Genomic DNA, 27,862 nt, shown 5'->3' with positions numbered 1-27,862 from the left:
GAATTTTATAATAAAATCATACACATATACATATTCCCGTATGACATGACAATAAAGTATAACATTGTAATAAAAGTAACTTAAAACAATATTTGGTATTAACTCCTTCTGATTTTAACTCTTGAAGAACTATAAAATGCAAGTTTATATATTAGATGTAGAAAAATATAAATAAAATTAATATCGATGTGCTACTTGATTTTTATTTTTTACAAATTAAATTGCCCCTTAAAACATACAGAACAGACTGCTACAGTTTAGGTTCTTCTAACTCTGGCATGTCTACACTAACTGCTATGTTCCACATATAATGACCAGTTTTCTCTACTAGAACTTTGAGGAGACCTTTGTTCATTCTTTCACTGGTATCATTTGGCTTTCACATGGCCAAAAATGAGCAATTATTATCTATTTCTGTTGTCATTTGCCTAAGACAGGGTTCTGTATTACATGGTGCCAACAAGATCATAAACCTAAACACAGCAGAGGCTTTGGAATCGCATGGCAGTATATAGAATCAGGACTATACTTATATTGATTATATAGATTAATGAAATAAATCACAACATGAGGAAAATACCTGGTGAAGGATTAAAAGATTCTAGTTTGAGAAAGACTGATGTAGAGGTTATAAAAATCCTTTTGTCACATACCTGAAGTTGAATTTGTTGAGCCTGACCTTCTGTTTCCTCCATTGATTCCCACTTTATTCAAACAAAAAAATTTTGACCACCTACTCAAAATATCAGCTGTTAAATGATATAGAAAGTTCAAATATATTAGGGATTAGAAATTTGTCAACTAAGTTTTATCACTGAGTCATCTGTCACTGAGTGAAGTGGTCTTGGCATAGTTTAAATAGGTTTGGGAGTGAATGGAAAGAGAAAAGACAGAGCTTGGCTATGATAAGAAGCTAGAAGATAGGGTATTATCTTAGAAGAACTTGGGTCAAAGGAGGATTTTTTTTTTTTTCACAATGGGAGATTTGAGAATGTTTATAATCTAACAGAAGGCATGAGAGAAATGAGATACAGAATAGAGGGCTTAATGGATGGAGCCAGTTTCTTCACAAGATGTGACTGTTGGTCAAAAAAGCACTGAATTTTAGGAGTTCCATCGTGGCCTAGCAGGTTAAGGATCTGACGTCACTGCTGTGACTCAGTTCCCTCCTGTGGTGTTGGTTTGATCCCTGGCCTGGGAACCTGTGCATACCATGGGCATGGCCAAAAAAAAAAAAGAAACCAAAAAAGAAAACAAAACCCCAAAACCCAGTATTTGATTTTCTACAAGGGGTAAGCCTACTGGGGATTAGTGGGAAGAAGATTAGAAAGGGTAAAAATGGAGATAAACTTTAGATGGAAGGAAGCAGGAGACTGACCATTAATTCTTAGAGTTCTCAGCTTTCTTAGTAATAGGATGGAAAGCTGTGTGATGACAGTGAGTTGGGCATGAGAAATGGAGGTAAGTGTGGAGTCACTGAAGAGGGAAACTGAAGGAAAAAAAGGCCTTGTTAAGGGCCTAAGGTATAGAAGATCATGAATTTGTAGGGGTATTTTTCCATGTAGTTGTATAATTGTTTTCCCTCAGTCTTTAGAACCTTTACATGTGTGTTTAATAGAGACTTGCATTGCTAACCAATGTGTGAATATGTATGTAAAAATCAGTGCTTTTAAAAAATGGTACACTTCAGGAGTTCTCTTGTGGCACAGTGGGTTAAGGATCCAGCATTATCATTGCAGAGGTTCGAATTGCTGCTGTGGTATGCTTCCATCCCTGGCCCAGGAACTTCCACATGACACAAGTGTGGCAAAAGAAAAGAAAAGAAAAAAGTACACTTTAGTACACTGGTCAATTTTTTTAGTGTAAAATCAATAGCTCTTCTAAAAATTGCATGTTCCCATCTCAAGAAACTCAAATAACAGAATAAAAGTTTTAGTACCAAATGAGAAAGAGAGGGAGTGCAGGAAGAAATGAGAGGCACTTTATATATAATCAGGATTCATTTAGCAGATATTTATTGAGCACCTGCTATGCATCAAGCTCTGAGTTTGGCTTGTAGATAAAATTTACATGGTTTTCATACTTTGTTTTTCCCCCAGGAGTCCCTAAGTCTTTAAAACTAAGAAGCTGCTTGGGTTGGAAGCTGAAGCCTTGCCCATTCAGATTCTTTATCACTTTCCTTCCATCTTCAATCCCTACTTCCACTCAGGATACTCAGATGGTTCTGTGGGTATCCCTAGTGTTCATTAAACAGTCTGAAAAACCAAAGGTCTACTGAGTATTAAGACTGAATCCTCATTATAAGAATACTAGTGAAATAAATAACATGTAAAATAAATAATATGAACTATATTAAGGATAAATGTAAAGACAGGCACTCAGATGAAGAAAATCTGGCTGAAGAGTAGACATGTGATAAAGACAACAGGGTTTCAGTGTCCTGACATCTCAGCCCAAAGAACCTCTACAGTTTTACCCTGAAAGATATAACTGAGTTGTCCACAACAAAGCAGATGCTTTTTACTTTTCTCTGCTGGTCATACCACAGTAGATTTTTTTAACAGCTTGACTGAAATATAATTGACACACAAGCTGCACATGAAGTATACAAATAGACTGTCACCAAAATCAAGATTATGAATGTATCCATCACCACAAGTATCCTTGTTCTCCTTTGTAAACTCTTTCTGGTTCCTCCTATCCCTCTCTCCCCGCATTCATAGGAAACTGATCTGTTTTCTGCTACTACAGATTAGTTTGTATTGTCTAGAATTTTATTTATATAGGATCATACAGTAAGCCCTATTTTCTTGGCTGGCTTTTTGCAGCATAATTGTTTTGAGATTTATATATGTCTCTCAATAGTTCATTTTCTTTTATTTGCTGAGTAGTATTCCATTTTATGGATATGCCACAACTTTTTTTATCCATTCACCTGTCAGTGGACATTTGGATTCTTTCCACTTTTTGTCTTACTACAAATACAGCTGCTGTGAACATTCCTGTACAAGTCCTTATATGGACATATGCCTTCATTTCTCTTGAGTAAATAGCTAGAAGTGGAATTGCTGGATCATAGGCATATGTTTAACTTTTTAAGAAACTGCCAAACTCTTTTCCCATGTAGTTGTACCTTTTTACATTCCTACCAGCTGTATATGAGAACTCCAGTTCCTCCTGATTTGTTATGATTAGTCTTTTCAGTCTTACCTATTCTAATAGATATATGGTAGTATCTCATTGTGCTTACTTGCATTTTCCTGAAAAAAAGTTGTACCTTTTTACATTCCTACCAGCTGTATATGAGAACTCCAGTTCCTCCTGATTTGTTATGATTAGTCTTTTCAGTCTTACCTATTCTAATAGATATATGGTAGTATCTCATTGTGCTTACTTGCATTTTCCTGATGTTGAGCATCCTTCCACGTGCTTTGCCATCCATATACCTTCTTGCATTTTCCTGATGACTAATGATGTTGAGCATCCTTCCACGTGCTTTGCCATCCATATACCTTCTTTGAAGAAATGTCTATATTTCTTTCCCACATTGCTTGTTGGGTTCCTTTTGTCAGTATTTATTTACAGGCAACATATTAAACATATACAGCAGCCTTAAAAGATTTTAAAAAGTAACAACGTCATAAGAAGGTAACATATACATTGAGGAATATGAAAAAGGCATGAAGGATTTTACTTTATGAGATGGTGGAATTTAAGGGTTGACTATGTAAACCTGAGTATTAAATTTGTTTTTGTTTTTGTTTATCATTAACCACCTCAACTCATATTGGCTAGTCCCTAAGTTACTTCCAAAACCAAAAGAGTAGTCAGTAGTATGCTAGAGCTGGCTTATGCTGCCTTGCAAGTGCCAATTTTAAAATTTTTAGGAATTTTATAGGCTTATTGTTAAACATGGCTATTACTAGAAATTAATTATATAAACAGGTGTAATAAAATCCAATGTGTGACTGCATATTAAATACTCAAAACTCATTTCCTAGTCATCTTACTACATTTTATTATCTCTGTTTTTATGGTTACGTCTATTGTGTCCACATTGTAGAAATATTATAATTTGATAGTATACACCTCTTTCCAATTCTGTTCTGTTCCATCCTCTGGTGGAAGCTTAAAGTGAGTCACAATGGGAGTATTGAACCCAGAGATATTTGCAAACATCACAATCAGTTGTTTTTTCTTTTTTTTGTGTGTGTGTGTCTTTTTACAGCTGCACCCATGGCATATAGGTTCCCAGGCCAGGGGTTGAATTGGAGCTGTAGCCACCAGCCTACACCACAGCCACAGCAATGTGGGATCCAAGCCACATCTGTGACCTACACCACAGGTCACAGCAATGCTGGATCCTTAACCCAGTGAGTGAGGTCAGGGATGGAACCCACGTCCTCATGGATACTAGTTGGGTTCGTTACTGCTGAGCCACAGGAACTCCACAGCCAGTTTTTTTTGGGGTTCCCCCCTCCTTCTGGAGAGCCTAGTTGTTAAACTTACCAGCACACCAGTAAAGACAAACCTCTTCAGGACTTCCTTGGTGGCTCAGAGGGTTGAGGATCTGACATCATCACTGCTGTGGCTCAGGTCACAGCTATGGCATGGGTTCAACCCCTGGTCCTGGAATTTATGCATGCTGTGGGCATGGCCAAAGAGAGAATTAAAGAAAAAAGAAAGAGCTTTTCAAACTACACCAACTTATTGTCCATAGTGAGTAATTGAAGCTTCAGTTACATGGAGAATTCATCTTTGTGAAACACCTAATTCCTCAAGAACAGATCAATATTTTTTGCTAAAGCTTACAACACATTTTCCTTGCTGCTCAGTTTTTTTTTTTTTTTTTCTTGCTTCCAAGTTTCCTAAAGTTGGGACAAACTGGGGGAGACACATTCTTAGTACAAAAGAACTTGTATGCTTTGGTTGCGTGTCCATCAAATTTTATTTTTTTTAAGTACTAGAAGAAACTAAGGATTTCAGAAGGAATAGAAACCATCTTAAGTTTCATGAATTAAAGGGAAGGCATATACATTTAAAACACAAAAGGAACAAACACAGGCCTATAACTTTCAATAAGACTTTTTTTATATCTCATATGGAACTCAAATAGAGGCTGATGGAAATGTCTGGTATATTTATAAGGTACTAGGACATTAAGGTACTAGTGACAACTTTTTAGGATGGTGCTCATAAAGAGTAACAGTTTGGTATTAAATTGGAGGAACCAAATAAATAATCCTTAATCCAGTCAATGCCCTATATAATCACTACCAATAAATCGACAAAATAAGTTAAGCTTTATCAAATTAATTAGTAAGTACAGCTTTTTTTTTTTTTTTAAGTTAAAAGTGAGGAGGGAATACAATTCCCAAGGAGATAACTTCTTTCTCTCTCTAGGAACTTAAAATTTTATGAAGGAGATTGAATGATCACATGAAAAATACCTAATAATATATGAAACTAATACAGAGAACCACCTGTTTATTCCAAAATTAAAATTAAATAAATCACTACTTTCTCCCTAACTCTTGTCCTGATTTCCAAAATCAGCTCCTCTTCTGACTGACCTGTCTAGGTGAATATATTTTCTTGTCACCAAGATTCAATACTAGAGTAGATTTTTCCTTTCACCTTTGTCAGTCTCAACTTTAGGCCTTCAAATGCATATTTAGATCTTACATTTTATAAATATACATTTTAAAATATTTTCATCATTATGTTTGTGTAACCACTCTGAGTTAAGCAGCAGTTATTAACATTTCATTCTGTTGAAGGCCTACAAGGTGACTGGCATGTAAATAGGAAGCAGAATAAGACAGGTTAAATGACTTGCCCAAGTTGACAGGATGAGTAATTACAATTCTTGTGATTCTAATGTCAACATTCTTTTCTTTACACTATGATGTCTCTAATCAACTCATATTTGGTCCATTACTATAGATTCCTAGTGGGTTTCTCTGCCTTTACTCATACTTTTGTCGTGCATGTCACTATTAGATTAAGCAAGCTTTTATTAAAAGGTTCCTCAAGAATTTTCAGTGGTTTCCTATTATGTAGATAATAAAAATCAGAATTTTACCTCTGCTTTAAAAATAAAATCTCTAATCATACTGGGCTCCTCATGTTCCTTTGAACATACTTTTAACTTTCCTGAGACTGCCTTTGCTAAAGCGTTGTTTCCCTTCTTTGACTTATAGATCGCTGAGTAACAGTTATTGCAGGTGACCTGGACATTTATTATTTATTTATATAATACATAAATATATTATTTACTATATTTATTATTTATAGTTTATTTACAGACTAAACATATGTACAATTACTACCTTATGTGTTTTGATGGAGAAGGGGCAGGGAGCATCCTGTAAAATTTTTGACATTAAAAAAATGTGTCTTCACAACCTACATGTCCATCAACAGATGAACAGATAAAGAAGGTGTGGTATATATACACATTGGAATACTACTCAGCCATAAAAAATGAAATTTTACCATTTGTAACAATAAGGTTGGACTTAGAGGAAGGACATCATGCTAAGTGAAATAAGCCAGATGGACAAAGAAAAATACTGCATGATTTCACTTATATGCGGAATCTAAAAAATAAACTAGTAGTTACCAGTGGAAAGAGGGATGGGAGGAGAGACAAGATAGGAGTAGGGAATTAAGAGGTACCAACTATTATGTATAAAATAAATAAGCTATAAGGACATATTTTTATATGACACTGCAAATGTCAATATTTATAATAACCATAAATTGAATATAACCTTTGGAAATTGTGAATCACTATATTGTATACCTGAAAGTGATGTATTGTACATTAGTTATACCTCAAATTAGAAAACAGAGTCCCCTGCAGTTCTACTTCTGTTAAAAAAATAAAAAAAAGAAAAAATGGTTTTGACCTTGCTTCTGCTGAGAACAACTAGAAAAGCTGAGCCAACAAAAAGTACATCTGTTTAAAGGTATTGGGAAGCTACCAAAACTGAGGATTGCAGGGCCAAGATCTAACAGAGGGAGACAGATTGGAGAGATACTTGCAGCATCTCTGCTGAAGGCATCTGTCTCTTCCAGAAGTATCTAAGAGGGTGAACAGAGCTTTCTCCAAGCTTACAGGCCTAGGTGGGGATAGAAAGGTAGAAAAACTGAAGTTGAGGTTGCCAAGGAAGAGTTAAACACTTCAGTCTTTCAGTTGAGATTCTAATGTGCTGTATCCTAGAAGTCTAAAGTGAAACTGTACCAGAACTGGCAGGGACTGAATCACCTCAGGCCCTAACTGGATAGTAGTGATCTGAATCTGCTAATGGCCCTAACAGAAGTAAAAGAAAGCATCCCTCAAACAAAGTAATGCTATCCAAAGCCTCAAAATACCTCTACAATGATTTTACATACACAAAACAATAATCAGTTTTTGAGGCATATGACCAGACAGAGAAGCAACCACAGAAACAGGACTGCAGGAATTATGACACAAAGCCTTCAACATACTACGATGAACATGTTCAGGAACTTAAAATATAAGAGTAGGAATGTCCGTAATACAACCAAGTGGAATTCTGTTATTGAAAAAGAACAAACTAAAAACCCAGTGGATGGATTTAATACCCAGTTATACAAAGCTAAAGACAAAATTAGGGAATTAGAAGAAAATTCAGAAGAAAATATGCAGACAGATTAACAAAGAGACAAAAGGATGAAAAATGGGAAAACTTTAAAAAGTGGAAGAGATAAAGAGTAAAGACAAAAAGTCTAATATAGGTATAATTAAGACCCAGAAGGAAAAGAGTGAGAGGTCATAACAAAAGTGACACTGGAAGAGATGTCTCAAACAAAAAGCATCATGCCTCAGATTCAAGAAGCACTATAAACTTTCGGGAAAAGGCAAAGGAAGTAACACCTAAGCACATCATATAAAAACTGCTGAAAACCAAAGAGAGGAAAATGTTAAGCTTCCATAATTAAAAAATCACTCTATCGAATGATGGTAAGATAGTTGTTTTGCAGCCAAATGGTGAAATTAGAATTCACATTCAGATAATGTAACTTTCAAAAATTAAGGCAATATGAAGATTATTTTCAAGCTAACAGAAACAGAATCTCTGCCTTAAAGGGAAGAGTAGCCTTTGAGTGGAGAGAAGTGATTTTAGAAGTTCTCAGATTCTGGAAGGGATGAAGAACAATGAAAAAGAAAAATATATGGGCAAATCTCAGTAATATTAATTTTACAAAACAAAGCTACTATATCATGGTCTTAAAAACATACAGATTTAAAACATTAACAACCCATTGTGGCTCAGGGGGTTAAGAACCCGACAGTATCCATGAGAATGTGGGTTCTACCCTTGGCCTTGCTCAGTGGGTTAAGGATCTGGTGTTGCCACAAGGTTCGTCATAGATCACAGATGTGGCTCGGATCTGGTGTTGCTATGGCTGTGGTGTAGGGTGGCAGCTGCAGCTCTTATTCAACCCCTAACCTGGGAACTTCCATATACTGCAGATATGGCCCTAAAGGAAAAAAAAAAACAAAAAAACCAAACATTCACGACGCATAAGAGGGTAAAGTGGTCTAAGGTGTCTGCATTGTCTAGGAAGTACTAATATATACTGGGCTTTTAGATGTCAAGGATACACATTCTAATTTCTAGAGTAATCAATTGAAGAATAGTAAAAGAACATATAACTAAAAAGCCAATCAAAAGAAAAAGATGGAATTTAAAAACCTTATATATCCCAAAGAAAGTCAAGGGGAAAAAGTAAAGAACAGGTGAGACAAGAAAACAGTAGGATGGCAGCTTTAAAGCCGCCTATATCAGTAATTACATTAAATGTAAATTGATTACCCTAACTGAAAGATCAAGCCTGTCACCTTGGATTTAAAAAATACACCTTTAACCTGTTTTCAAGAGACAAATCTTAAATTTTAGAATGCAGAAAAGTTTAAAGTGAAAGATATACAAAAACTAACAGTGTGGCTATGTCAATATCCATGTAGATATTAGCCAAGAAACAATATAAGAAAGAAAAAGCAGTGTGTCAAGGGTCCTTACAGGAAGCGAATGACACACTCAGGATCACTTAAGGAAGGTTTATTTACAGAACTAATTACAAATGTGTGTATAGGGTATTAGAGAATTACAAGGTTAGTTCTGTGACCCAGAGCTAACAAGGGGGGAACTGTACCTCCCTTAAGCTCCAAGAGACAGAAGAAGGTAACCGAGATCTTGAGGGAGAGAGAACTCTTGAGAATTCACCTTGAGCGAGGCAATGACTTCTGAGGTAAGGGTATGTACACTGGTTCACTGTCAAGGCACATGTCCAGTTCAAGGCAATCTCTGATGGAGGGGGCCGGGGAACATAAACTCTTAGCTCACTCTTTTCCACCATACAGTCTCCTTCCGTCAGCTGTAAAGTCCTTCGTGGGGTGGTGTCAACTCAGTCATACTCTCATCTGAAATCAAAAACATAATCCACCCCCGAATTCTTCATATATGGCAGGGGAAGAAAAGAAACACACAACAAAACATAATCATAGTTTTATAAGGCCTGTGTTTTAGCCAGTCATGAGGACGAGGTTCACAAGCGAAGCTGCTTTCTTCCACCATCCATTCTGGGTTTCTCTCTCTTTGCTTGCCACCTAAGCTGAATGGAATTCTTTACCAGGTAGGGTGACCCAAGCATTCATTCTTGTACGATGAATCCCAGTGGAGGTCCTTTTTGGGTTACTCTATTTTATTTACTTTTTTTTTTTTTTTTTTTTTTTAACTGGACTACTAGCCAAGAGAATAATAAGAAGCATCATGGTGAATGTCATACAATCCATATATATTCCACATTTCACTTATTCCATTGTGTAGCAGCAATTCAATTTCCCTCTGTTAAAAGGGATCTTTTACCCCTGTCAGTAGCAATCCCCTCTCTCTGTTGGTTAGTGACAGAAAAAGCCCAACATTCCAGCAAGCAGTGTCCACTTCCAATTCATTGAAACCATGTTTTCTAGGAAGCATTCATCCCTCGAATACTAAAACCTCCAAAACCACTAAGTCCAAAGTTTCAAGGAAAAAATTCCTCAAGTGGGTCATTAGGCATAATAAGAACCCAACACAAATGCATACGTATGTACACAGCAACTCTCCTCATAATAGCCAAAAAAAACGGAAACATCTCCAATGTCTATCGACAGTAGAATGGATACATAAATGTGGTCTATTCATAAAGTAGAATAGTATATAGCAATGAGAATGAAATGAACAACTAACTGCTCCAGGTAATAACATGGATGAATTTTGCAATGTTAAAAAAGGAAGCCAGACATGAAAGAATATATTAGGTATTCAATTTATATAAAGCTTAGCCACTGTTGTCTCCTGGTGGTCTAGCAGGTTGAGGATTCGGCATTGTTACTGCTGTGGCGAGGGTATGATCCTTGGCCCAGGATGGAACTTCTGCATGGAGTGGGTGCAGCCAAAAACAGATAGATAGCTAGCTAGATAGACAGACGAGAGATAAATAGGAGTTCCTGTTGTGGTTCAGCAGAAATGAATCCAACCAGTCTCCATGAGGATGTAGGTTCAATCCCTGGCCTTGCTCAGTGGGTCGGGGATCCTGTGTTGCTGTTGTGTGGGTCGGCAGCTGTAGCTCCAATTCAACCCCTAGCCTGGGAATTTCCACATTCCGTGGGTGTGCCCCTAAAAAGCAAAAAAAAAAAAAAAAAAAAAAAATATATAAATGTTAACCACTGTCAAACCTAATTTTTTGCTGTTAGAATTCAGGACGGTCAACTTTGGGAAGGAAGAAGAGTAATGACTGAAAAGGGACATAGTTATTGATGTGGATGGAAATTACATAGTTATCTTCACTTATATTTATGTGTTTTTATATATGTATGCTATGCTTCTATTAAAAAGCTTATTTTTGAAAAAACTCATATAATTGCCCTCTTGTGTACAATGTATAATTTTTCTGGATGCTTTTAAGTTGTTTTTCTTAGTTTTATCAGTTTAACAATAATGTGCTTAGCTGTGACTTTTTTTTTTTTTTTTTTTTAGGGCCGTACCCAAAGCACATGGAAGTTCCCAGGCTAGGAGTCAAATCAGAGCTACAGCTGCTGGCCTACACCACAAGCACAGCAATCTGGATCCAAGCCCCATCTGTGACCTATACCATAGCTCGCAGCAACGCCAGATCCTTAACCCACTGAGCGAGGTCAGGGATTGAACCTTTGTCCTCCTGGATGTTAGTCAGATTTGTTTCTGCTGAGTCATGATGGGAACTCCCTATGTGTGATTCATTGTAATTTCCTGCTTGTGATTTATTGAGCTTTAGGGATTTGTAGTTTTATGCTTTTTACCAAATTTGGAAAAATGCCACTAGTATTTTTTCTTACAAAATTAGTCACATAGAAAATTGAGGGAGTACTTTCACCTCTACTTTGCATAACTTTTGGGGAAGATGGCACTATATATTAAGTACTGATTTTAGGCGTATACTTCATTCTTTACATCAGAATTCCCAATTCGCAGGTTATTGTATCCTGGATGGCCTCATAAATGGAACCAGTGTTCCAATGTGTTCTCTCCAAGTTCTTGTCTAGCCTGTCAACTCATAAGGCTCTGACAATGAACCAGTGTATACCCTTACCTTGGGCCATGTCTCCTAAAGTTCTTCCCCATGGAAGGATTTCCTTTTACTATTACATGTCAAGGCCACTAATGAGTGTTGTTGTGTGGTGACCACTCATATCCAGCTATTGCCAGCTTACTACAGGTCCTTTCATGAATGAAGAGGACACACACTGTTTTCTCTCCCATTAATTGTTCTGAGGAACTCATCACGAAGCCAGTTTATCTGGGTTGGGGGAGAAGTGATGCAGGAGTAGGAGCAAGGACTACAGGGGTCTGAGTCATCTGCTCATTTAGTTTAGTTGTGGCCGTGCTTCCAGTCTCATGGGGAGTGGACTGCTGCTGTGCTCATTCTGATGTATGGTTTGATGAATCTGATAATACCAGCTCATGACGGACAGTTTTACTGTTCACATGGCCAACTGATGTCCTGTGATCAGTGTTCCATCTCTACCATGTAGCAGCAACAAATCAGGAGCTGCTTTTCAAAGAAACAAAACAAAACGTTGTTGGCTGAGGAAGATGCATCCTTACTCCAACTGAAGGGTCTGTGTTGTAATTCTCCTACTGGAACTAACCCAAGGCTTCATGTAACATCGCTACTGTATGACCTATCAATACCATTGGAAGTATGATTGGGCAGCCAATTATAAGGCCCAACCTGCAAGATAGTTTTCTTTGGGTCCCACTCAAAACTATTAGCCTTACAGTTACCCAGAAAACAGGTTTGAGCCGGCCACTCAAATGTACTTTATTTGGTTGTCTCCAGAACTCAATGAGGACTGCTACATGGTTTCCCTTTTTCTTTGTTGTAGTGGTAGAAAACACAACTAGTCATCACTTACTTGAATGGATATCCTAATATGTCTCAGACCACTGCACCCCTAGAAAGTTGTGACAGGTGCTGGAAGTTTTGTAAGATTTATCTTGCATCTTCTGGCAAGCATATGTCTTGCCAAAGCGTGTATGCTGCTTGCTACTCCCTGCTCATTAGGTTCATTATTAACATAATTTAATTGCCATAATAGACCAGTGTGATAGCACGTGGCACAGTGATATCATCCGGATCCCTTCACACCATAGAGACAACAGGAAAGTTGACACAGCCCTGAGACAAGACAGTTAGGGTTTACTATTGTCCCTGCCATTTAAATGCAATCTGCTTCTGACTTTCTTTGGAATGGGGTGGGGGCAGGGCGCATTTCCAGCTCAATACCTGTGTATCATGTCAAAGTCTATGTTAATTTCCTCCAATGAAGACATCACATCTGGAACAACTGCAGTTGGTACCCTACATGATTAAGCTTTGCAATAATCCCCCGTCATTCTTCACTACCCATATGGTTTTATACTGTCATCCATATGACCCATCTGGTGACCACAGGGGGAATTAAAAATGGGAATATGGTATGAATCACCATGCTGTCATGGTGGCACTAACTTCTGTACTGCTTTTCTTTTACTGTCTTGAGAAGGTGTGGTAGCAAGTAGTTCTTAACTTCTATGTAGTTCTTTCCAACAATAATAACACTCACGCCATTGGTCAGGAAACCAAAATGAAGACTGCTTCAGTTATTAAAATATACTCTCACTACACATCCAGGACTAGAGAAATAACCATAGCATGGGTCTCTCTGGGCATACTGTTGGCCAGACTCAGGCCAGGTCACTTGACTTTCTTTGGCCCCCTATTCTAACTGATAAATGGCCACTGGAGAAGGATGAGGGCAGATTCCCTAATTTGCTCACTGAAATTAGCTGGGGAGCTTAAAAATTCAAATGTCTGGGTCTCACTCCCATAAATTATCTGTTAACTGGCCTGGGGAATATCCTTGGCTTTAGAATTCTAAGGTGCTCTTATGACAGACAAGTTTGGGGACTACTGGATTAGGGGAAGATTCATGGTTATAACACTGTGGCTGCATTGCTGGGTTCTTCCTCAAAGGGACCAAAGCTCTCCCTATCATCAAGAAGAACCAAGTCTAAACTGGATGAAATACTTCAAATTTAGCTACAATAACACTAGTTAGTTTACGTCTGAGATTTTTTTTCCACCTGTATGTCAAGGAGCACATTAATAAGTTAGTCTATTTCATTTCCAGGGATCTCCTTATCATTTAGCCATCCATTACTACTTTTCCCTGTAGGTCAAAACAGTTTTTTTGCTTATTATAATTCTGCCCACCTTCTCTCCGATAGTTAAATGTCATCATGTGGTTTATACCACTTTGGAATTCTATTATTCCCACTCTCAGGAAACTCATTCTGCCACAGCATTCATCACCAGTGCAGTTCTCAGTGACTTGGTGAAGGCTGAGGATGCCTAGGAGCCTTTGTACCCCTTCCTCGTGGTATGCCAGGGAATTTCTGATATTTTGAAATTGCTATTTCAAATACTTTCTCTAGGCCATTTATTTTTAGGGCCACTTATTACTTGTAGGCAATTACTGAATCAAAGCCTCATCCTAGCTAACTATTGATGGCAGCATATTAAATCTCAGTTCTCAGGTGAGTGCATCTATGCCAATAAATTTGCCTTGATCAAACCTATATCTGTTCTGCCTTGGTGTAACACCCTTAGAACACACTTCCAAATACACTCCCCAGGTTCCTACTGGTCAAAACAGCAAGGTCTTTAACTCCTCTGTAGGTTATCTAGTGCCAGAGCAGGCTGCATACGTCTCTGATGGGAAGGCTCTGTTGACTTTTAACTGGAGGAACTGGGAGGTGGTGAGGGTAAATTCTGAGGACAATAGGAATCAGCTTATGAGAAAGATACAGCCACTGAGAGCCTCTATGCAGAGGAGGTTGGTTTCCTCAGCAAAGGAAGCTCAGGGGAATGTCGGGGTTCAGAGTTCTCAGCCTCAATCTTGTCTGCCCAAATGTCCCCGGTCTAAGTCTTAGGGCCCCACTCCTTCCACACCAATACTAACCTTAGTTCAAGAAAACTGGAAAAACTGAACATTTAATTGAGCTATGAATCAGCCTTACCTGCCCCGTGTTTATAGAAGATGAGATTCCAAAGCTACAGTGGAGGAGTTCTGATCTCCTGCAACATTCTGAATTGTATATTTATAGTTTTATGTTTGTAAGAGAAGCCTGGTGGATTCACGATCTTTCTAATTGCTATGGTTACCATGATGACATTGCCCTCCCCCCTTCATTCCATCCCGTGGTAACCCTAACAGTACTGCAAGCCATGGATTACTACCTGTGGTGCCTTTCCCTATGGCAACAAGGTTATCCTTGTAATTGATTTTACATGTGCGTATGTGTATATATAATCCAATCCCAGAATCCCATTTTGAGAGTCCATTTCCTGTGACAACTCCTAGTACCAATTATTCTATCAGTAAAAAGAAATAGAAGGCATACTCGAAATAAGAAAGGAAAAAAATTGGTAAAATACATATATTAAAATTAATGATTTTTTCCAAAAGACACCATTAAGAAAATGAAAAGACAAACCATGTTATGGGTGCACCTCTATTTGAACAAGAACTCATATCCAGCGTAAAGTCCTAAAATTCAATAATAAAAAGATTCATAACTCAACAGAAATGAGTAAGTGACCTGAACAAGCACTTCAAAAAAGAGAACCTCCAAATAGCAAATAACTTAAGAAGGTGCTCCGCCCCAAGAGTCACAGGGAAAATGTAAATGAATGCCAAATGAGACACCACTACACACCCATCAGAATGGCTCAAGTTAAACAGACCACCAAGTGCAGAACAAGACACTTTCATATACTGCTGGTGAGAACATAAATAACAAACCTTGGAAAACTGTCATTCTTTACAAAATTTCAATCTACCTCAATGACAAGGAATTTTAATCCTAAGTATTTTCGCATTTGAAATGTCTGCTCATGTACCCTAAGCAACATATGAAAGAATGCTTGTGGTACTATTATTGGTTAGTAGCCCCAGAGCAGAACAATTCAAATAGCCACAACAGAATGGATAAATATAGTTAGTTTATCCATAGGATGTAATATAGCAATGAATATGAACAGACTACTTCTACAAACAACACAGATGAATCTCACAAATAATAATGGTGAAATACACAATCTTATTCATGTAAGACTCAAACCCAAGCAAAAATAGTCAATGTTTAGAAGTTAGTAGGAGGATCACACTTGAGGAGGAGGGATAGGATAGTTATTGCGAGGTCACATATGAGGTTTCCATATAACTGGTAATATTCTAGTTCCTGGGTGGTGGATATAGTGGTATTTTTACTTTATGACAGATACTTCATTCATTTCTCATATGCTGTATTTCAGTTTTTTAAAAAGATGGTCCTAATAAGACTGGGAACTACTGGATGGGCCTCCTTGCGCCTTTCCATCAATGCAAATACTTATTCCTTCAAGGTCCAGCTCAGATTCACAGCCTACTTGAAGCCCAACCACATGAGCTAGAAATGATTTCTCTCTCTGCTTGGTTTTTATTACATTTCTTGTGAGATAGTAAAATAGTAGAAATGATACAGGCTAAGGGGCTTGGGCTTTAATTTGTAAGGCAAAATAAGCAAGTGAGTGACATGGTCATATTTGTATCTGCTCACTGAGAATCTGTTTAGCTAATTTTACTTATTATATTTATTTGAATATGCAAGAAAATATAAAAATTATATATACACATGTAAATATAGTATGTTAGACTGTTATAATACTTCCTCCCTATGAATCATGCCGCCTTTGCTTATGCCTCTTTGCAATGTGCCTTTGCCACTTTGACTATCAAAAGGCAGTTTATTTCCCAACTCTTAAATCTATACTAGCCTTGTGACTTGTTTTGACCACTGAATGCATTAGATGTGACTCTGTGCAACTTCTTTAGATGAAGTTTAAAGAGGTTTGCAGCTTCCTTTTTCACCTTCTGGAACACTGCCCTGGGCCACTATGCTATGAATAAGTCTGGGATGAGAGGCCATATGAAGGAAGCCATGTGAATAAGTCAACAGAAACACAACAGAAAAACTTTCTGGCCAAAACACAGCATGGTGAGAAATAATACAGCATTATTGTCTTAAGCCATTAGATTCTGTGGTGGATCTGTAGTGCAGGAATAGATCATCTAGTCTGTTGAGGCAGAGACTGCTATTGTCTCTCAATGTCCTTTCTTTGCTTCTTCCTTCCCAGGTTTTGGCCCACTGCTACATGGCAAGGACTATATTTCCTACCATCCCATAGACATGGGGCCATGTGACTACATTTTGGCCCATGGGCTATAAGTGGAAATGATGGCTGCAATTTTGGTGATATGGCCTTAAAAGAAAAAGTATACTGTTTTTCCATTTCCCATTCCCAGATATCATGGCAGGAGCTCGAATAATTATCTTAGGCCATGAAATAGAAGCCACATATTGGGTATAGCAGATCAACAAGCTAGAAGGGGCCTGGGTCCCTAATACCTGAGGTTGCTGTACCAATCTTGAACTGATTATCCCTGGACTGTTACAGAAGAGAAAAAATTAACTTCATTTTTTTTTTTTAATTTTGGTCTTAAAGCAACCAAACCTATATCCCAAGTAATATGTATTTCCCATTATTTTCCCCTTATAGTTATATACAAATACACAGGCATACATATACATCTATGAGTATAAATATTTTGAGTGTAAACATGCACACACAAATATGCAAACACTTATGTGTGCTGCTGCTGATGTTTCAAAGACTGGGATCATGCTATACACACTTCTTCATCTTGTTTTTTGTCATTTAGCAATAATATCTTGTAGAATCACGATTCATTACTTTTCTTTTGATAGGATGCATAAACTAAATCATTCAACCATTTTCCTATTAATGAGTTTTCACTTTGTTACTTGTTTTTTTGCTACTATGGATGATGCTACAATGAATATTCTTATAGGTAGATCCTTATGTATTTTATTTCTACAGGACAGATTCCCAAGAATGATATAGCTAGGACAAAAGATATTTGTAGTTTAAAAAAATTTAACACATGTTGCCAGACTATTTTGAAATAGGTTGAAAAAGCTCACAATTATACCAGCAATGTGTAAAAAGACCCTTTTACTTGGATCCCTGCTGGCAATAGGTGCTACTGGTCATTACACATTTTGCCCAGTCTGAAAAGATGTCTTCCTTCACTCATAAAAGGAGAAATGCACGATTTTAAAAAAGTATATGAAGATTAGACATTTTGACTTATCACTCCCAAATCCAAAAGTTTGATAACATACTTTAATGAGAGTGCTATGGGGACACTCTTACTTGTTTATATAACACTTATAGGGGGAAATTTGGCAAAATCTACCAAAATCACACACACATACATATATACCCTTTGATCCAGCAATCTAATTTCTGTGAAATATGGAACATGTGAGACAAAATTACATACAGCATTATTCATTACCACAGCGTTTTTAAAAGCAAAAGACTGAAATCAATGCAAATGTCCATCATAAGTGCTGGTAAAATAAATTCTGGCATTCTTTGAAATACTAGGCAGCAATAAAGGATAAGGACTCTCACTACGGAGCTACTTAAATAACTTGAGTTGTGAAACATACTGCATTTTATGATAACCTATGTTTTGTTTTGTTTTGTTTGTTTGTCTTTTCTAGGGCCACTTTCCACAGCATATGGAGGTTCCCAGGCTAGGGGTCAAATCGGAGCTATAGCCACCAGGGCTTACACCACAGTCACAGCAACGCCAGACCTGAGCTGCGTCTGTGACCTACACCACAGCTCACGGCAACGTGGGATCCTTAACCCACTGAGCAAGGGCAGGGACCGAACCGCAACCTCATGGTTCCTACTCGGATTCGTTAACCACTGCACCATGACGGGAACTCCAATAACCTTTGTTTTTTTAAAAAAAAACAGCCTTAAAAAAATGAGAATAAAATAAACTCATATTTGTATTCAAAAGCTCTGGGAAAATACATGAGAACAAATAAAAGTAGTTTTGAGATGTGTGGCACTGCCATGGGAAATGGGCGGACGGGAAATCTGTGGAGGAAACTTCAACTCAAAACATAAATATCTATCTATCTAGATACACACTGCACACCATTTGAATGAATTACTCCTCAAAAAGAGAAGAAAAAGGAAAAACACTTCCAGCAGAGTGAATTCCACAGTTTCCCTTATTTGATTGCCCTCAAGTGAATTTACCTATCTGATCCACTCTTTCCTCAACTATATAATAGGGATAAGATCTGCTTCCCAATGCTTTGGCAAGCACCAAATTAGAAGTGTGCCCAGCCCAGTGCCTGTTACACAACAGGCACTTAATGTTAGTTGAATAATGATAATAATAAAAGTGGTTTGCCAGTCTGTTAGGTAGGCCTAATTGGCATCTCATTATTTTAATTTGTATTTTTCCTGTTTCTTCAGATTTTGAGCATCTTTTCCGATCTGGATTTACTCTTTGCTGAGTTCATACTCTTTGCGGAGTTCATACTCTTTGCCCACCCATTTTTCTGTAAAATTGCTTGTTTCTTTGATGTAAATTTCTAAGCGCTCTTTTAATATTATAGATGTTAAACTTCATTGTAAATATTTTTCTAAACTTACTGTACATCTGTTAACTATGTGTATATTTTTGCATACAAGTTATTTTTTATACTGAGAAATGTCTTTTTTGAGAATATGTATTCTACTGTTGTTGGATGAAGTATTCTATACATGTCAATTAGGTTCAGTTGACCGATGGTATTGTAGAGTTCAGCTCTGTCCTCACTGACTTTCTGCCTTCAGATGCTGAAAGAGGGGTGATGAAGGGTCCAGCTATAAGAGTGAATTTGTCTATTTCTCCTTGCAGTTCTATCAGTTTTTCCCTTAGTACCTTAATGCTCTGTCATTAGACATACACACATTAAAAGGTTCTTAAATCTTTTTGGAGAATTGACCCCTTCATCATTATGCTCCTTTCTATCTCTGGTAATTCTCCTTGTTCTGAAAAATGTTTTTGTCTGAATATAGCAACTATGGTTTTCTTTTGATCAGTATTAGCATAGCAGATCTTTCTCCATCTTTTTACCATTAACCCAGCTCTGTCTTTATATATAAAGTCGGTTTTTTGGTTTTTTTTTTTTTGTCTTTTGTCTTTTTAGAGCTCTACTTAAGGCATATGGAGGTTCCCAGGCTAGGGGTCTAATTGGAGCTGCAGACGCCGGCCTATGCCACAACCACGCCAGATCTGAGCCTCATCTGTGACCTACACTACAGCTCACGGCAACGCCGGATCCTTAACCCACTGAGCGAGGCCAGGGATTGAACGTGCATCCTCATGATTCCTAGTCGGATTTGTTTCCACTGCACCACGAAGGGAACTCCTAAAGTGGGTTTCTTCTGTATGGCTCCTGAGAACATGGAGATCTAGTAAGGGATGTTGGCTTCCTCTCTCCAGATTAACCCTGGGTAAGTGTGGAAAGGAAGCAAGGGCTTGAGGAGTAAGATCAGAAACTGTGAGGAAACCCTACTTTAGGGTCAAAAGGAAGTTTTTAAGTACGATTCTTGCCGCTATACTCCACTTATCATGCCAATGTAGGAAGATCAGTGCCAAACATCTGATTACTATAGAAATCATCGGTAACAGATCAGGTTTCCCAGGGTACAATGATACAAAGAGCCTGTTAGAGTGTGGGCTGCACAGATATTTTAGAAAAGGGAACATTCACTCCTCCACTCTCTCCCCAAACCTCCAGGGTTTTGATGGATTGTTACAGCCTTCTGCTGCTGGATTATGAGTCTCAAGGCAAATCTTTACCAGAGGTGTTGTCCAGGGAAATAGAAACCAACAGAGATAGAGCATTAAAGCACTTCTATGGTGCCTGGAGTTCTGTGTTCTCTGTTCCTTAAACTTGTGGGAAGGGATAAAGCTAGGGGTCTGTCCTTTTGCTCATCCTCCACATCCATTAATCAGAAAGAGCAGTAGAGAACATGAATTTAAAGACCAAAATATGTAGACACAACAAATTAAATGACATATACCAACAGAAGTAGAATTATAGGAAGAGATACTTAATTTAAAAAAATTTAAATAGAATAATTTTAAAAACAATTCAATTATTCATTCAACAAATTTCCATGAGTACCTATCAAGTGTCAGACACTGAGGATTCATCAGTGAACAAGACAGACAAAAAATTGTGTGTATTTTCTAGTGGTGGGAAATGGCCTAAGGGACAGAGACAAAAACATACAAACAACTAAACAACTAACTAACCAATAAACTATTTTGAAAAGTAATACTTGTTTACAAAAATAAGGCAGTGTAAAGCAGACTGAAACTGCTGATAAGGGTCACAATTTTAAAATGAAACTGATCCTAAAATAGGAGCCAAGAAGATGCTGAGTGGGAGGCTACTAAGTATGAAGAAGGAACAAGAAATCATAAAAGAATCACAGGAGACTATTAGGTATAAAACTGCAAGTTTAAAGATCACAGATGGATAAATAGCAGGGTAGAGCAGAGTTTATGTTGCTTTGGAGGTACAGAATTTTAATGTTTTTATGAAGTTAAAATTTCTAGGAGTTCTGTTGTGGAATATTTTCCTTTGAGGTGGGTTCCTAGTGCTTTGATGTTTGAGAAAACCTTCATTCAGAGATCTTTTAGGTTTATAATTAAAATATTTTAAATTATAATATTGTACATGGTAAGAAATTCAAATAAAAGGAAAGTAAAAGACCTCACCAACTCTTTCCCATTCTCCTTTCCACAGAAGTAATGATTTTTTGGTGTGTCTCTTTCCAGAAATTTCCTATGCATAATCAAATGCATGTGCATAGTTTTAAAAATTAATAAGTACAATATTATATATTTTCTGAAAATTGCTTTTTTCACATATATGGACCTACTCTAGAGATTGAGGTTTTAAAGGACAGAAAACCAGGCCAGACTCAAGGTAAATCTGTGACCTACACTGCAGCTGGCTGGTGATTGAACCTGCATCCTCATGGATCCTTAACCCACAACGGGAACTCCAAGTGTCTATTTACTTTTTAACTATAATCTTTTTTTAGTCAGTGACTGCAAAAGTGGCATCTCTAAGCACACTCATAGAATTATAGGCGTGAAAGGTCTTTTCCAAGTTTACCACGTGCCTACCTGGTATCACGTATCTTTAGGAATTTTCTATTAGGGTCTATATACTTCTTGTTTTCAACACCAGAAAGTATTATGGAAGGTGATTTTTAAACAGTTTTACCGTTTGTTATTAATTTACAGATACCAGTTTTGTTTCGCTTGTTTATTTCCAGTTTGCTGCATTTCCTCTTAATACTGTGGGTAAGGCAGAGTAGTTAAAATGTAGTTCCTCTTAAATAAAGGGGAAGTATGAGAACACCAAACACCAAAATCAAAATCCTATTTTTAGAGAAAGTTTTGTTTATCCCTTTAAAAATGTTTGAATAGATAAGCCAACAGTTAATAAAAATCCTTTCAAAAATTTGTTTAGTTTCCTATGTAATAATCACTAATTTAACACCAAACTTAAATCATTAATTTGAGACCAGGAGAGAAAGTCTCCTCTCAATTTGTTTAAAGATAGTAGATGGTCCATTAATTTCATCTTACAGTTCCAGTCTATCAGTGTACAATTCCTTATACATCTCTCTTACTTTGGATTTCTTATTTCCTTGATAACATGTCCTACTTCTTGGTCTAATCCTGCTTTAGGTGGTGTATATATCTTCCATTAGCTTCTTGAGAAAGGATGCATGAACTCTATATTTGAGACCTTTTAGGTCTGAAAATAACTTTATTCTAGCTTTATACTTGATTGAAAGTTTGGCTTGTACAGAATTCTAAATTAGAAGTAATTTTCCTGGGAGTTTCTGTCGTGGCTCAGTGGTTAACGAACCCGACTAGTATCCATGAGGACGAGGGTTCGATCCCTGGCTTCACTCAGTGGGTTAAGGATCCAGTGTTGTTGTGAGCTTTGGTGTGGGTGGCAGACGGGGCTTGGATCCTGCACTGCTGTGGCTGTGGTGTAGGCCAGCAGCTACAGCTCCAATTAGTCCCCTAGCCTGGGAACCTCCGCAGGTGTAGCTCTAAAAAGACAAAAGACAAAAAAATAAAGAAGTAATTGTCCTTCAGAATTCTCCCTTATCCTTTTGCTCTCAGAGTTATTATCAAAAAACCCAAAACATTCACCTCTGTATGCCTCATATGAAACCTGTTTTTTTCTCTCTATAACTTGTACAATCTCCTCTTTGTCTTTCTACTCATTATCTTTTTATACAAAGAATGGGGAGACAGGAGATACAGAAAAAAGAGCTCCAGAAATCAGCATGGGGTCCCCTTAAGCATTTTATACTTACAGCAATTTTAATTAGGTCCCCAAGAGCCACCTGTGATTAGCGCTGACACATGGCTCTATCATACAGGCTGTGCAGGCCTAGAACAACCATTGTGCAAAACAAAACGAGGTACAGCTATAATAAAAAAAGATGTTGACAGTGATCCAAAAATAATAATTATAACAAAGATAATCGCTGTACATTTTTATCTGCTAGTACTGTTTCAATTACTTCATATGTATTAATTGATTGAATTAGTATATACAATACAGCCTTAAAAAGGTAGGTATTATCTACATTCTTATGGGTTATATAATTTACCCTGGCAGAGCCAGATTTCTAGTCCAAACTACCTAGCTCCAGAGTCTTGTGGTCTTAAGATTATGCTATGTACACTACCTTCCAGTAGGAGGCAGTAATCATTTTTTGTTGTTTTGTTGCTTTTAGGTATCTTTTCTTGACAAAATAAAGAGTTGGCAAACCTATGTTGACTTTCTCCATTAAAAAATTTATTGGTTGGTGAAATGTGAAAGCCTGGAAATCATCAGTTTATAGGGCCAGGAGAGAACAAGGAAATGAAAATTTGAGAGAGGATAACTAATGGAGCAAAGGAGGATGCTCTAATATTTGAAGGATGAGTTCTAAAACACGGAGCAGTTAGACTTTGAAGGACAGGGCAGACGCTAAGTACAGGAGGAATTATAGCCACATTTGGAGATGATGGTGAGGAAAGAGTCTCTGGTACTAAAAATCAAGGTTATGTGAGCCCCAAATAAGCCTGGTAGTATCAGTTAGAAGGCTTAATAAGTAAGTAATATAGAATGGTGAAGATATAGAACCACTTTTGTGAGGAATGGGAAAAATTAAATCTAGGAATAGACTGACAGACCAGAAAACAGAGATGGTGTCAACACTAAGTATCTTGAAGAACTCTAAGAATGGTGGGAGGAAGGCAGTGGTGATATAAACAAATACATGAAGTTGTGGTCAGAAGGTAGGGGTTCTGAATTTAAGATCTCAAAGGCAGAGTAAATATTCATTGATGATGATGAAGATGATACTGATGATAACAACAATTCATTTAGCACACTGAAGAAAATTAGTTATGGAGTCTCTGCTGTGGCACAGTGGGTTAAGAATCCAACTGCAGCATCTCATGTGGGTAAGATCCCCTGCCCAGTGCAGTGGGTTAAAGGATCTGATGTTGCCTCAGCTGTAGTGCAGGTCACAGCTGTGGCTTGGATTCAGTCCCTGACCTGGGAACTTCTATATGCTGAAGGTGCGGCCATAAAAAATTAATTAGATCTAGTTATATCAATCATTACCATCAGCATATTACAGATGAGAAACTGAGGCCCTAAAGAATTTTCAAAAACATGCTTACGTTTTTCCTAGAACTAGTCAAGATGACTCTGAAAATCATCTGGAGTAGGAAAAGGCCTGGCATTTCTCAAGAAACTTTTGAAGCAAATAGTGGATCTTAACTATTGTTAATATCTTGCTGGGTGTTAACAATTGTTATAAAGTTGTAGCGTTATGATAGTGTGGTAATGTCATTGAGGTCGTACAGATTGACCAATGGAAAAGAATAAATGATCCATGGATATGTAGAAATCTGATTTGAGATTGATGACATTACAAACCGTAAGAGTTAAACTGTTCAATAAATGCTGCCAGAACAACTAATTGTTCATATATAAAATAAATAAAATTAGATCTCTGCCTTAGGCACAAAAATAGTAGGTTGATTAAAAAAAAATAAAGAAGGAGTTCCTGCTCTGGCACAGTGGGTTAAAGATCCAGCACTGATGCAGCTGTGGTGTAGGTTGCAGCTGCAGCCTGGATTTGATCCCTGGCCCAGAAATTTCCATATGCCATGGGAATGGCCAAAAAAAAAAAAGAAAGAAAGAAAGAAAAAGAAGAATAAAGTATAAAAAATATGAAGAATAAAAGCTTAAAACCTTTAGCAAAAAGATAGATGAATATCTTTGTGATTTTGAGGTAGGAAAGTATTTCTTTTATTTTTTTCAGGAAGGATTTCTTAAGCCAGACTCCAAAAGCACAAAATATAAAGGAAAAGATGAATAAATCTGACAACATTCAAACTAAATTTGAGTATAAGAAAAATCACGAAAAACCAAGTCAAATAAAAGACATAGACTGGAAGATGAAAGGCAACCACTACAGGCAATGGTTTACTACTATGCAGAAAACATCAATCAATGAAAAAGATGAGCAAAGCAATAGAAAAATGGGCAAAGATGTCCAGAGATGTCCTGGAGACATTTGGGATTAGAAACATCTGGGTTGGAAACAGAGATTTGGGCTATAACAATTTACTGATCATACTTGAATTCATAGGACTAGGTGAGTTGATAGAAGGAAAGAATGTAAAGAAATGAAAGATCTGGGCCTGGCTAGGACATAAGGCAAGCAGAAGATTATCAATCCTCACTCAAGCTCTGAACACTACATAATAACTCCTTTAACCTTATTCACATATTGCTTATTTTGTTTGGCCTTTTCTGATCATAACTTTAGGCCTTTTAAGGATGAAGTCTAAATACAAGAAATAATCACTAATAAAGCCAGATACTGTTGGACACTACATCAGAAAGTGGTCAGATAAGCCTGTCACTTCTATTTAGAACAATTTTACCTTTAGCCTCTCTGTTTCATGTGCAGCCAAAAAGGCAGGGGTTGTAGAAATGAAATGCAAATTAAAAAATATGAATGAAGCATAATTTAAATTTTTAAATAAAGGGAATCTAAGAAAATATTCTTTATAATGCACAATAAGAATTTAACGGCTAGGGTTAGGAACTATATCCCTTTATATGCATGTAACGCATTAGAAATAACTAATGCATGGTGTTCCTCTGTGGCTCAGTGGGTTAAGGACCTGGCGTTGCCACTGCTGCACCTTGGGTCACTGCTGTTGGTGTGGGTTTGATCCCTGGCCCAGGAACATCCACATGCCAAGGGAGTGGCCAAAAAAAAAAAAAAAAGGTGGGGGAGATGGAATATACATTTTAAAATTTTAAGCCCCTCCAAAAAAGTGTTTCATCCTTATAGACTTCCACTCACTACATTTCTTCTACTTGGAAATGGCAAGCCAGCTGTCCACTGCTCAAGGGAAGCCAATCACAGAAAAACTACATAGAGTATAATTCTTTTTATATGATGTTCAAGAACACGCAAAGCAAGACAGAACAGTGGCGGCGGTGATAGTTAGTAGGTACATAAAGAAGTTCTATGGGGTGTTTGATATATTCCGTATATTTGGATTTGGGTGTTGATCACATCGAATTGTACAGCATCTTACTATGTTATATCTCTTAATTGAGGTATACATTTTTTATTCCTTTAAAGAAAAACTTCTTAGAGGACTTAAGAATCTCACTTAACACAGCTTGTTTTGTTCTTGTCAAGACAACAAAGACTCTAGTTAAGAAACAAACTTTTAGTGACCCCCAAGCTTTTCTTACACCTTATGGCCCCTTGACCAACACATGCCTGACTCAGCCATCTCCCCAACAAAACAGGCTCAAAGACTAGGATGTCTGAGATCATTTTCAGGATAAACCCATCAAACCAAAAGTAAGCTCCCAAGAGGAAACTGAAAATAAATCCTAATGTAAACGCCAACCTTTAAATCATTACTTTGTATACCATCTTCTACACTGCTCTAGCTCATGAACATGAACTTGTATCTAAACACCTTCATAGAAATTTTCATTGTCATTTTACTGTGACAGTTTGGATCGAAGTAAAATGATAGAAAATCAGTTTATCTAGGTTTAAACTAACTCTCTTACTGATAATTTTTTTTTAGTGAAGGACGACCACAAATATTAAACAGTCCAAGGAATGAAAAGTTGCTTTAAAAATAATTTCTTCACTTTCACACTTTAGGATGAAAATACTAATGGAAAAATGAAAAATAAAACCTGTATAATCACAACTGGCTGTTACATTAAATCATACAAGATGAAATATTGCACATTGCACAGTTTGTTATTGTATGTTGTTAGTCAAGTGGGGCTGAGCACTGTAAAGTGGCAGTGTATTGAGATACACAACATGCAATCAGCAAGTGCGTTACTTTGGATATTTTACTTCAACAAAAACAAGAAACAAAGGCATGTCAAGGAAGGTGCTTCAAGAGACTGAAGCTGTCTCCTTTCACCCTTTAATTATTTTTTTCAGGTGCTAATAAAAATAAATAAAAATTGAACATCTCCACCGACACTTGCGATTGTAGCAGAAGCCTTGCAACATAAAATGAAGGGAACCATCAACCTTTAATACCCTTTTACACTTTCGTAGTTTTAGCCAACCTAAACAAGAACTGATCTGCAGAAGGAGCTGAAATTATCCAAAGAAAGACTCTCACGGGTCTCGACTGAGAGTGGCAAGGAGCCTCAGAGCAGCGTTGCACTAAACAAACAAGGGGCAGAGCTGGAAGCAGTTCCTAGTTTAGGTAAAGTAATTTTAACTTCTTTCTTAAAGCCCGGCCTGAAGGAATGACAGAGCGAAATAAGGCACCGCGAGTGTAGAGGGGAAAGATGCGCTTAGGTGAATACAATCCTGGGGTCGCGGCTGGGAAGAGGCCGAGATGAGAGGAGTCGAAGTAAAAAAAGATGCCAGGAGAAACTCACTTTTGAAAGGCACCATCCAGTTACAAAGCACTCTCACGTGCTTTATCTCATCGGACACAATATCCTTTCTGCGGGCCTCCAGCGTCCGCAGATGTAAAAGGCCCACTGTGAGGGCCCTCTGCAAAACCGAGACTCCAAGGCCGGCCTCGCTACCCGTCAGTTCCCGCGGCCGCCCGTGCCCCCGCGGCACCCGCCGGGCGCGCACGTCACTCGCCCACTGCCAATCGGCACTCGGCAGGTCACCTCGGCTTGCGGGCCCGGAGCCCCGCCCCAGCAGGGTCCAG

The 27,862-nt window shown here is 37.6% G+C and overlaps 2 long non-coding RNA genes across 3 annotated transcripts; both read right to left on the bottom strand.

The window, feature by feature from the left end:
* Positions 1-984: 984 nt before the first annotated feature.
* LOC146401028 (uncharacterized) lies at positions 985-3,611 on the bottom strand. Its single transcript, XR_014813312.1, has 2 exons — positions 3,447-3,611; positions 985-3,245 (listed from the first exon to the last, which is right to left on the bottom strand). It is a non-coding gene; the product is annotated as an uncharacterized LOC146401028 (long non-coding RNA).
* A 5,469-nt stretch (positions 3,612-9,080) lies between these two features.
* Positions 9,081-27,736, bottom strand: LOC106504757 (uncharacterized). 2 transcript variants are annotated; one of them, XR_014813311.1, is made up of 2 exons: positions 27,579-27,736; positions 9,081-10,694 (listed from the first exon to the last, which is right to left on the bottom strand). It is a non-coding gene; the product is annotated as an uncharacterized LOC106504757 (long non-coding RNA). The 2 variants fall into 2 exon arrangements; XR_002346468.2 differs by having other exon boundaries at positions 9,081-9,457.
* Positions 27,737-27,862: the final 126 nt, after the last annotated feature.

The sequence above is a fragment of the Sus scrofa genome, chromosome 8 (genome assembly GCF_054392235.1).
Source record: "Sus scrofa isolate SSC_HxYL_T2T_F1_AM1 chromosome 8, Sscrofa_HxYL_maternal_Yorkshire_Landrace_v2.0, whole genome shotgun sequence".
Lineage (NCBI taxonomy): Eukaryota > Metazoa > Chordata > Mammalia > Artiodactyla > Suidae > Sus > Sus scrofa.
The sequence above is the reverse complement of the archived record's forward strand: the minus strand, read 5'-3'. Positions and strand labels throughout refer to the sequence as shown.